The 11,028-nt window shown below is 34.3% G+C and overlaps 1 pseudogene; it reads right to left on the bottom strand.

The window, feature by feature from the left end:
• Positions 1–831: 831 nt before the first annotated feature.
• Positions 832–10,702, bottom strand: LOC114712630 (lysM domain receptor-like kinase 3; annotated as a pseudogene).
• Positions 10,703–11,028: the final 326 nt, after the last annotated feature.

Genomic DNA, 11,028 nt, shown 5'->3' with positions numbered 1-11,028 from the left:
TTCTCTAACACTATTTATATATGGGGTCAATGTCTCGTAATATAACCAAAAAAAAAAAAAAGACAACACTTAAGTTTACACTGATTAAAGTTTTCTTAATGAAAGTCAGTCACTATCTACGCAATGTTTTGATGTGATCTTTTACTTTTATACGACCTTTTAAGTCTTTTATCCTTAAACTATTAAATTCGATAACAAAAGTTTTCAACACTGCAATTTTAGATGCTAACAAAAAGTTTCCAATTGATATGATAATATTTTAATTCAGTCATTTTTATCTTAATAAATTGAACTTAATATGTTAATATTTAGAATGCTTTATCAACACTTAACATTATAATATTGACATTTTTTTTCTGTTAAATAAGACTAATAGTGTTAATATCAAATGACTAAAGAGTAAAAAGACACTTGAAAAAAATTAAGAGATCAAATTGAAAACTAAAGTGCATTTTTGCCTTCCTTTTTCTTTACTAAGTTTCTAGCTAGTATATTAGTTAAATAACAATATTTGTAAAAAATTTCATTTGTATGAAATTATTAACATTAATATTATTATAGATTTAAGATCAAAGGAGATCCAAAATAACATGAATGTTACTTAATTTAAATATTATTCCTCCGATTCTTAATATATGACCTAATTGTATTTAAAACATATTTCTCATATTTATTAATTTTTTCTAAATTATCTCTATTGATACTCTCTCGACCATAATCAAATAAAAGAAGAAGAGAGAATATTAATAAAAATGATTATGGTATTTTAAAAACAATATGACATATTTCTTATAATTAACTAACTTACCTAATTTCCGTAATCTAATCAAATTAATTAAACAAGTCTTATATTAAAGATTGGAGGTATATTCACTTGTGCTCTATGTTTCCACTGCATCATATTTGAGTGTCGGATTTTCATACAAGGAGGCAACATCCCATTCCACAGAATTAGTGAGTGTCATTAGAGCCACCACAACAGATCTCATTCTTGGACGTCGGTCTGGTTTTTTCTCTGTGCATGCCTTGGCTAGTTGGACCATCTGCAAGTCCCATGATAGGCATTTCAAGTGGTTAGATTCATCAATAGATTTGAATTCTACACAGATTATAACATCCAAAAATCACTTAAAATAAGCCAATCCAAATACTCACTACGTCAAAAAATACCACTTCCTCCTATCATAAATATAAAAGCTAAATAAAAGGTTTACTTTAGTTCTAAATATGAAACCTCAATCCTAACCCGCTATCTTTCAAATTTATATTTTTTTTCCTCTATATATGTCCATGTTGATTGCGCATAGCAAGAAGATTTTGATCAAGAATAGCTATAATACACATGACTAGAATGCAGTATCTATGAATTTTGACCTAATAGTTGTTATCATATCATGTCATTTGGAGAACTATTTATCTGTTGCAGGAACAATGTGCAAAACAGTCAACAGTGCTGTGCAATAGACGACCACCGCGCACATAGGTAAGGCCAGCTTGTGTGGGGCTTTATCATATGCAATTGCTTTGTAGAGAATTTCTGCATTGTGATTTGCAGTAAGTTTTAAATAGCGTCAATTTCACTTCGTATAGCAGTAGATGATGTTCACCACTGTATGGGCTTAAAAACTCACAAAGTACCCTGTATTCCTTCACTTTTTTGACAAAATTATCTTGGTTTTCTGAGTTTTTACATGTTCCTTCCAATCTTAAGTGTAGGAACTAAATAACTACTCCTCCAGTCCTTAATATAGGGCCTAATTCTTAAGTTAGTTTTGATCCTAAATATAAGACTAATTTCTCATATTTATCAATTTTTTCTAAATTATTCCTATGGATACTCCCTCAATCATAATCAAATAGGAGAGAGAGAGGGGTATTAAGAAAGATGATTATGGTGTTTTAGAAAAAATGTAGCATTTTTCTTATAATTAACTAATTTACCTAACTTTCTTAATCTACTGAAATTAGTTAAATGGTCTTATATTAAGAATCGGAAGAGTACTTTATTAAAATTGAAGAATTTAGTTAATCTAATTATTTGTAAAGAGTATGTATTAAACTTTGTTTAATATGTGCAATCAATAGGAAAAATTAAGGGGATCATAAATTTTGGAGGCAAAATGAAATAGAATTTTACATTTAAAATTAAAATAAATCCCTCAACCAGCTTGTATAGTTAGGACCAGAAGAAGTATTTGCTATCAAGTTATTGGTCTAAAAATGCTGGCAAGTAACCCACAGATATTTTCCAAACTCAAATGTTTAAGCAGTTCATTATATACTCACCTTGTAAACTGAATCGAATGTATATTGATCTTCAAGCCTAGGATCAACAAGCTTTAGAATATGTTCTTCAGGATTAGGCTGCTCAAGAGCTTCTTCAAACTGTAGCAACCAAGGCAAATATAACCCTTAATAATTCGATTAAAATGCTAGATTTGTATTTAGAAAATCAAGACTAAATAAATTTATAATGGAGAAGTCAAGAATCACCAAAGAGACAAGGGTTCTTGCTTCAGAACCAGCTTCATCGACACTAAGCACAGCTGCTTGAGCAGATATAAGTTGTAGAGAACAACTCCGAAAGCATAGACATCGGTTTTAACAGTACCATCATTCCTATGGAAACAAAAGAGAACTTATTTTTCCTTTCTTACTTGAATGTATGCTAAGAAAGTGCACCTATTAATCAGAAAACTTCTCCCTATAAACATTTCAAGTAAAGCAAGGAGTTCCATAACAAGGAAAACTTTCTCCATATTCACATCCAATTATATTAATGAAATAAGTAAAGCAGTGAAAGAGAGAATAGATAGAAGCAATTTCCAACGTTGGCTCAGAGAGAGAGAGAGAGAGAGAGAGAAGAAGAAGAAGAAGCAATTTCTAACACCTAAGACACTTGCCTTAACAGAAGATACAAATAAGTGGTCCACAGTGTTTGCTATGATAGATATGTGGAGCAAATGTTTGTTATGTGGCAAAATTAATCAATTTGAAAAGGGAAAAGAGGGTTGCTCATAATAAATTTGTATTAAATCTACAGGATGGCCTCAGGTACTCCACACTTCACTGCAATTCTTAACTTCTATGAGTTAGATGCAGCCTGAAAGGGGAAAAAAGAAGTTGCCATACTGGAGTGGTATATAACCGAATGTGCCTGCAAGCCCTCCAGAGAGATGTGATGAACTTCCCACTTCAATGAGCTTGGTTAACCCGAAATCTGCAACCTGAAAAGATGAATAATCAAGAACTTACAAGTCATTCCAAAAACTGAAAAATAGAGATGGGTTCTACAGATATTGGACAAAAATTCAACCTTTGCACGGAAGTTTCGGTCTATCAATATATTAGCTGGCTTTATGTCACGATGAATATATACAGGCACTGTATGCTCATGAATGTATTCAAGACCTCTGGCTGAATCCAGAGCAATTCGCACTCGTAGTGACCATGGCAAGGGTTCTCTCCCTATCAAAAAATGACTTGATCATTAATATAAAACTTAAAATATATTGCAAGCCGTACTATTTACAAGCTATAAATAATATGATTTATTCTTAGACTTGTAATTTTTAGGAAATGTGTCTAGATAAATTAATATAATAATCAAATCAATGTGCATAACTGAAATAGATAATGGTGAAATGCTTTTCTCACCTGGATCACGTAAGTGCTCGCTTAAGTTCCCATTGTCAATATATTCATACACAAGGAAAAGACAATTCTTCTTAACACAATATCCGATCAAGCGTACCTGCACAGTTCTTTACATGTCAATTTTAAAATGAAGTAAACAACAATTGTAAACCACCCATAAGATGGATGCTTGAAATCCTAAACGTGCAGTCATAAAACACTGACACAGCTAATGACAACGCAGAGCATGACAAATTCCTACGCAACAGCATAGAAGCACATTAGATTAACTGTTGTGCATAAGCATATTACAACCAATGTTCTCATAGAACTTAATTGAAATCACATCAATCTAGAACAGCTTCTCACTAATTTTATATACCAATTGTATAATTTATAAGCAGTTAATTCTTAATGTTTTTAGTAATTTTCTATTGGGGGATTAAGGGAAAGTTGGCATGAACAGTAGGCTGTGCTGTCGTTCTGTTAAGGGTGTCTTAAATTGTGAACAGTGGAGTATGCGTTAGTTCTCTCACAAATTGCAAGCACATGACACGATATATGGAGGCTAGTAAAGACTCCACTCACTAACTCAATTCGCTAGCTTTCATACTCTGTTGCGCTTTATATTTTTGTGAAGCAAATGCATGGAGCAGAGATGATTCCCTTTGATACAAATTATTGCAAAGTAGAACAAGATAAGCAGACGTGTGGGGAAAGACTGAAGAAAGAAGAGTCGTGAAAAAGAGCAAGACAGAAGTTGGATGAGTTGAGAAGCGTTTGAATGAGCTGAGTGAGAAGAAATTGTTCGTATCCTGCCCAGAATGCTTTTACAAGTAAAGAATGCTTTTACAGTAAGCTCCCTGAGAAAGTGAGAATGATTATTTACAATAAACTTCTAAGTTAAAAAAATAAAAATGACATCAGTAATTCCACAAATGAGTGATGCAGGGGAAAAGTAGTTTAATCTTGGAGAATAGAATTTGATGCTATCAAGCTTTAAAATAAATCATGACTAATCCTGAAAAGAGATAACCTTCCAAGTCTAATGGTAAAGTTCCGAGGTCAAAACAATGAAATTGCGAAGCCTCCAAGCGAATGCCAAGATTAATGTTGAACCCCTTCACTATATGAACACTAACATCTACCATATCACTCGGCAGCCCAAAAAACCATCAAAGTCATACATGATTTAACTTCTAAAGAAGCATTATATTTACTTATATGGTCAAAAAATACATAAACTTTTTATTCAAAAGTTACTATACCAGGTTCAGGTGATGAACACGTGTTAACACTTTCAATTCAGCAAGAAACTCTACTGCATCTTGTGAATTCATCTTTTTAACTGCAGCTCTCTGCAAAGGAAAATCCCTTTTAAGAGGTTGATTTAATCAGAGAATAAGAAAAGTAAAATGACAATAAAAGAGAACAAACAAATTCTTATGCATCCTAAGAATATTACAATATTATCTGAACAGTAACCCTTCATGAGGTGAAAAGAGGCAAAATAACAACAACAGTTTAGATCCGAAATTTTGGGTTAAAATATAAAAGATTAATTGAAATAATATCATTTTTAAGCCACAGTAATAGGAAAAGGAAAAGGCATGGATGAAAATAATATCATTCTTTATTGCTTGATTCTTTCCTAATTTAAATAGTCAAAGACAAGATTTTATTCTCTTTTATTAATCTTTATTAAGTTTCCTAGGAAGGTCTGCGACGGCCTCTATAAAAAAATCCTGTGCAACCCTTGATCTTTACACAATACAATAAGAAATTTCTCAGTACTTCTGTTCAATTATTTCCCATAACCAAGGATAAGTCTGTACAGTCCCCTTCAATAAGGTATGGAAGAGGAAAGGATGGCAAAAATGACTAACAAATCCTAGTTACAGCACAGGAAAGAGGAAAACAGTAACAATAAGCAAGGAAAGAAGGAGTTCCTTGGTGTTAGGGAGGTCAGAGGCTCTCCCAAATCAGCCCCTCCCTAGTTGCCTCCTGAAAAAAACTCACTCTGACCACCCTCCTTGGAATTAGAGGGCTGTAGGCCATCCCCAGGGCCCAATTACGGCTGCTGAGTGTCATGTTCAGATTTGGGCTCCCTACTCTTATATACTCAGCCCACTTTAGTGTTGAGCCCATCACATGTTAAGGTCTCCATGCAGTCATTTTAGCTCTTTGTACTATAACTTTGAAAGTGACTCTTCTTCTCTCCATTCCTCTTCAACATGAGTTCAACTATTACTTCTCTTGTCCATGACCAAAAGATTATAGTTGATACAAAGAAAGTCTATAGAACACAAGTCTCTGGTTTATCTATCTTCTCTGGCATGCATATTCAAAGAAACTTTAAATACCAACAAGTTTTATCACACTGCTATAAGACCAGCAATGATATATGGTAGTGAGTATTGGGCTTTAAAGGAACAACATGAAGATAAAGTGGCAGCAGCCGATATGAGAATATTGAGATAGATATGTGACCATACAAGAAAAAATAAGATTCGTAATAAACATATGCACGGAAAAGTTGGAGTGGCTGCTATTGATGAGAAAATGGTAGAAAACCGTTTGAGTTGGCTTGGTCACGAGCAAAGAAGGCCTTTAGATATGCTAAGAAGAATTGATCAAACAAATGCTCTAAAAAGGAGTGCAGGAAGGCCAAAGAGAACAATTAATAAAGTTATTGAGCGAGATCTTTTAATTAACAATATATCCAAAGATTTGGCTTTGGATAGAGCTCAATAGCATTGTACAATCCATATAGCCAATCCCACCTAGTGGGATAAGGCTTTGTTATTGTTGTTGTTGATGATGAACTATACTTTACTAATACTCACTTTTTCAAAGTTCAACATCCTTATAGTAGTTGTGTTTCAAATCCACCACATGTAATGCTCTTCTTGCACTTGGCCGAATGCTATAACTCATCAATAGAGCAAGACTAAAACCTTCTTGTTTGAGTATTTTTCACACAATATTGCTAAAAAAAGATTCAGTCAAACAAAATATATATATGCATCATTGATAAAATTGTCCTCAAACGAATGTGAATGAAACACAATTTTCTTGTAAAGTGCATTTAATTAAATTTAATTTCATAGTATATGAGATTACAAACCTCGCCTCTCAGCTCCGCATAGTAGACAGCCCCAAAACCACCTTGACCAATTTTATTTGCCATGCTGAAGTTGCTTGTCCCTCGAGCTAATTCTTCATATGAAAACTCCACTGACTTCTCCACAGTAATACCTTTGATGCCAGTGTTAACAACAGCAGGAGGACCATTGGAATCTAAAATTTTACTCCAGAATATATATTGTCATATTCTACGCCTTTAATGCATTTTTTCATCATATCAAATGCAGAAAGCGTTTATAATCAGAACAAACGTGTTTTTACTATCCTAGTGGACCATCTATGAGGTTCAGTTTCGCACTTTGATTACAAAAAATACATTAAAGCAAAACTTATGGGTTTAATACCCAGGGGAGCACATCTTGCTCGAAAAGATTTTATCAAAAGTTACATGCTCTAGGCTCTAATCCACAAAAATCTAAATTTGATATGGCTATATGTTCTATCACTGTGGGAAAAAGCTCCAGTGTGCTGTGTTTTGGGCTTTTATTCTGGACAAGATAGTCAGGTGCCACAACTCGTTGGAAACCTAAGGCCCAGACCCAAACCTTAATCACTTAATCAAGATGACCTAGCTGTCAACTATATGTGCTTCCCCCATATGTTTATTTTCTTTACATATTTATTATTTGTCATTCATCTATTTAGGAATAGTTTCTCTGCTGGTTTAATTCCTGCTTGATGTAATCTTGGATACCCCCTCATTTTCTGGGGTATCCGAGCCTATATAACTTGTACCCTCATTATTGAATAAACTACATAGGAAATATATGCTCTGTTTCAAACACAGCTAATCCCCAGGAAATATATGCTCTGTTTCAAACACATCTAATCCCCAGCTTGTCCGATGACAACAGTTTCTTCATGCAGGAACCCTTGAACTGCGAATAATGTCTGTCTGTCCACATGAAGCTCAATTTACCAACTGAGCCACATACTGTGGCTATTTATGCAAGGCTATGATAGGCTATATGGTATTGAGTTAATAAATAAATAAAGTTTTGATTCCTAGGTGAACTTCAAGTCATATTAAAATAAGAATAATTGGACAGACATGGATATTGAAACAATCTAAATTAGCTTACAAGTCAAAAAACTTGAGCTGATTAAATGGAACTGTCAATCGGTTTTCTCCCTCAGTCAATGATTTTTCAGCTAAGTGGACACCATGTTTTTACAAGGAATATGAATTATCCGGCAGCAAGAATCTGTGATGTTTAATGAAATTAACTACATAGAAAGCATCAAACTGAAAACTTCTCCCATTCAGATGGTTAGCAAGAGAGACAAGGGAAATAAGACCACAAATTGAACAACGTATAAGGCCATTTCAGTTTTACTTCAGAATGTTGAAGAGAGGTATTAATGGGATGTTTTAAGAAAATTAACCAAAGAAAGCATCAGACTGTAAACTTTTTCTTTTCAGATAGTTGGCGAGAGAGACAAACGAAATGAGACCAACAATTGAGCATGTTATAAGGTTATTTCAGTTTTACTTCAAAATGCTAAATTAGATGAGAGTTGTCAAATCATTTAAGCCTTTGGAACGTGTTACCTTTTACGCATGTTTTATTGGAAGCGTAATGAAAAGGAGGAAGGGCAAATGTAGGTGTCTATTTACCGTTCCTTGTTTGATCAGAGAAGACTACTAATTCTCCAGAAAGCAGTTTTGCCCCCTCCTCCTTCTTACGGTAATATGCAACATACATATAAACAGCCAATAAGAGAAACCCAGCTACGGCTCCAGCAGATAGTCCAGCAATAGCCCCACCACTTAGACCTGCTTCTTGAGAAATTATATCAGTTCAAAGTGGCACTGACCCTATATTTCACCATATCCTAACCAAGCATTCATCAAAGAAGCAACTTTCTAAGGAGAGAGATGGTCAAACCTTTTGTGCTGCAAAGAAAATGAGAACACACATTAGGATTAATACGTTTAGAATAAATTACAAGAACTCTCAAGTTTGGCTAAAATTACGCAGATCCGTTTCCAAAATATACAATTTAATCCAAGCTTGGATTTTTTTTTTTTTTAAACTACAACCCTATATTAAATTAAACATATAAATATGCATTATGTCCAAGAATGCAAAAGTTTAAACAAAATGTTTCACAAATTTTACACCAAAAGGAAAAAAAAAAACAAATTTGCACTTATGCATCGAAGGGTACTCTGGCAAAAAATTTTAAAATTGGACTAAAAACGTGTTGTAACTTTGTTGCAAAATAAGTACATGTACATTTTGAAAATAGAAGGAAGCTTAATTTAATTTAGTCAAAATTCTGATTAGAGATAATATTTGAAAGGACAGGAAAAACCCATGCCACTTCATGTACAAATCATCATCGGGAGAGTAGGGAAGTTACCTAGGGGGCAGCGGCACAAAGACACCATTTTGGCCTGAAAAGTGAAAGTGAAAAAAACAATATTTGAGGCAGGTGTAGGAATATTTATAGCATCCCTTAGCTTTTGAGCATTTTTAGATTATAAAAAATCAATTACGGTTATTCTCCTTTTCTTATCTTTGTTTCGCGATTCACATTAGTTGACAATTCAGTCATCACTGATGCCCAAAGTAGAGCTAATTTTGAATGGAAAATGTCCTTCAAAATACTCCTTTAAAAATATTCCTCTAATTACGATTAAAAAGACTAGCAACATAACAGCTTTATTATATAACTTCGTATAGATTGTCCTAAAGTTCTTACAAGTTACTGTGCAGTTCGTTTAGAGAATTGAGTATAACAATGGTTTTGAGTTCATAAATGATTTTGGCAGGTATGTGGGTGTTTGTTCTCGTATTCATGATCAATTTTAGCATGCATACAGGGTTTTTGGATGTTTTTCAAGAAAGTTATGATTTTGACTCTTATAATATGTGCTGAGAGATGAGATTATCGAGACATTACATAAATTAATGTACCTTTTCCCGGGATATACACCACACCACTTCCTTTGTTGAAATCGACACCAGGATTATACCTGCGCAACAAATTTTGATCAAGCTTCGTCTGGTTCGCAATTGATTCCAGAGAATCCTCAGCTCTAAGTGGGTACGTGATGAACAACCCGTACTCTTTCGAAACACGGCGATCCCCACACGAACAGTTCACCGTCACATTGAGCGTTCCATAGTCAGGAATATTGTCCGGTGAATAGCTATTCGCACTCTCCAACATCGAAACGGTGGTCAAATTGGCATAGCTCCGATTCGCAACCGACGTATAGGTGTCTACTTTCTGAATCGGGTACTTGAATACGTACCCCAGATATTCACCATCTATGCAATCGCAAGGGAAAGGAATGTTCACTCGAGCGGTGGTTTCGACATAGTCGTCGCTTAATAATTGGTCTGTGTTATAGCTGATGATATCTTTTGTTGTTCGAAGAACTGGGGATTGCATGATGGGCGGAAGGACCGTGATATCGGTAAAACCAACCCAAATGTAGTAGGAGGCAAGAGCCAAGCCACATCCTTTCTTACACTTGGATTCTGCATTGAGACAAAGAGAGAATAACAGCAAGAAGAGAAATGGAAATCCGAATCTGGGTACCATTTGTATATGGTCGTGCTGAAAGAGCTGAAAGGGAAAAAGAATCCCAAATGGAAATGAGTGCACTGATGAATAAATAAGCAGAACGAAAGAATGAACGAAGCTCTGAAGATGGATTGGGGAAGAATCTTCTTCCTAAAAATCAGGGAAAGTTAGAAATGATTGGCAGCGGCATTAAACGACAAGATGACGGAGATTTCTTTTGTGTGAATCTTTGAATGTTATATGATAGAAGACAAGTCAATTAATCGTCCGGACCGTGCGTAGGAAAACAGGAGAAGTTCGTACACACACCAAGTCAATAGAAGTCAGCCCCGCAAAAGAAGTCCATGACGGGACCCTGCCTCTGGTGCGCGCTTGAATTTTGGAAGTTGAAAGGGCCATCGTTTGGGGAAAAATAACTTGGTAGGCAAATTTTTTCCTGAGATCAAATTAATAATATGAGCATTGTTTTTTGTTTTTGTTTTTATTTTTTTTAAATACTAAAATTAAGTTCAGTATCAATCATTATATTTCTCTCCTAATTTCTTTTCTCTTTACTTTTTTGATATGATTGTATAACTAAGTTAAATTTAAACATTATTGGGTATGGATAGGTTTTCCTGGAGAAAAAAACATTGTGGCAGAGTTGTAATAAAATCCTATGGAAGGAACATATTCACAAAAAAATCATATGAAAACTGAACCGCT

Source organism: Neltuma alba, unplaced genomic scaffold, assembly GCF_004799145.2.
Source record: "Neltuma alba isolate B1F8T4 unplaced genomic scaffold, ASM479914v2 tig00011382_pilon, whole genome shotgun sequence".
Taxonomy (NCBI): Eukaryota; Viridiplantae; Streptophyta; class Magnoliopsida; order Fabales; family Fabaceae; genus Neltuma; species Neltuma alba.
Note: the sequence above shows the minus strand (reverse complement) of the source record. Positions and strands in the feature narration are given on the sequence as shown.